Source organism: Cricetulus griseus, chromosome 7, assembly GCF_003668045.3.
Source record: "Cricetulus griseus strain 17A/GY chromosome 7, alternate assembly CriGri-PICRH-1.0, whole genome shotgun sequence".
NCBI lineage: Eukaryota > Metazoa > Chordata > Mammalia > Rodentia > Cricetidae > Cricetulus > Cricetulus griseus.
Window position 1 is genome coordinate 129238290 of NC_048600.1, and position 1567 is coordinate 129239856.

Here is a 1567-nt window from a genome sequence, read left to right on the forward strand (position 1 = left end):
TGGTGGAGGCTGAATGAGGATGAGTTTGTCTTGTGCTTGCTACTTACGACTCAGGCCACAGGGCAAGGGCTGGTTTGAAGAGAATCAAGTGTGGTTCTGACCATGCTCTTTAGGCTTGCTCAGTTCTAAGGGGTAGGTAGTGGCCTGGGATGGGCCACCCTGAAATACATATCCCACTTCCGGGCATGGGAAGCAACATGGAGCTGTTTTGGCTTTCTGTTCTAGCTGGAGTCCTGGCTCACCCACTACCCCAGGAGGCTGTTGTGGGTCTGGAAGCAGCAGCAGCAGGGGGAACGGGAGAAGCAGCCATGGAGAGGTAGGCTCTTCCCTCCACGCCCCAGGACTGCCTCTAGACAGGCCGTGACTATAGGGCTCCCGAGCAAGGCTGGCGCTGGCAGGAAGAACATGGATGCTTGTGTTTCCTGGGCTCCCATTCCCAAGTTCCTGCTCTGAGGAACTGCTCGGATGGAGAAGGCACAGAGAAAGGGACTTTCCAGGCTCCCCCAGGCTTACCTCAGGGAAACCCAGCATCCCAGGCAAGGGCCAGGTGCAAACAGACATCAAGAAGACTTGAGAAGCAAGGGAAGGATAAATGATAGTCTGGGCTTAGTCATCAAGGGCTCCCCAGTTTGTTCTCCTATCCAATCCTGACCATAGCCCACAGACTGCAGTCCTGGCGTCTATGGGACACACTCAAGAAGACACAGGGAGAAGCCATTGCCATCACGCTATTAGGTGGGGGTCCAAGCTCACCCCCTACTCGACTTTGCATCTGCTTGTCAGAAGGGGGCTGACCTGGCTGTCTGTCAGCTCAGGAGCTGCTCTGTTAAACCCCTGTGGTCTAGGGCTGTACCCTGCCACTTTGCTACAGTGATGTTCATTCCTGTGGCATCTGCCTCTTTTCAGGAGCTAGAACTCAGCCTGTCATTGGCTGCTCTCCTGAAATTACCAGTAAGAGGGGCCAGCTGGATCTGTGGCACGTCTGCCTGGAGCTGGATGGGAGCAAACACCAGCTTGTGTTCTGAATGTGCTTTGTGTCCGTGTCTGTGTGTGCGAGTGCATGCATGTGTGCGCTCCAAATGGGCATCGGTGGTGTGTGGGCAGGGAAAGCCTGGCACCTGTTTTTGTCATTGTGCTGACTGCTCAGGAACTCAGTGGCTGTCTCCCTTGCCCCCAGCGGCTCTGCCATTTCTCTCTTCACTGTCCTGCCCGGCCCAGAGCAGAGATAAAAGCACATTTCCGCTCTTGCTCCCAGATCCAGGCTTCCCCTGCAGGCAGCTGCTCCCGACTGTCTGGGAGCCATTCATCTTCAAAAGCCAACCCCCTTGCATCTCTCTTCTCCATCCAGCTTCCCACTGACTGCCCAGCAGTAATGCCTCTGTCTGGCCAGCCTCTGCCCCTGACTTTCGGGTGGCAGAAGACAGTCCCCAGGACAGCAGGGTCTCAGTGTTGCTCTGCTTCAGTGGAGGGAGAGAAAGGGTGCAGTACCTGAGGGACCCACTGTTGGTGGGGGGAGCTATCCACTGGGAGAGGTGGCTGTTACTGCAGGGAGGCTGGCGTGGGTATA

At 56.1% G+C, this 1567-nt stretch overlaps 1 protein-coding gene across 1 annotated transcript in view; it reads left to right on the forward strand.

Moving 5' to 3' along the window:
* The window catches only part of Prcd (photoreceptor disc component), a gene marked incomplete in the record, with an annotated part of 12856 nt that overhangs the window by 2874 nt on the left and 8415 nt on the right, over positions 1–1567 (forward strand). The window contains 1 exon segment of the mRNA XM_035448328.1: positions 226–316.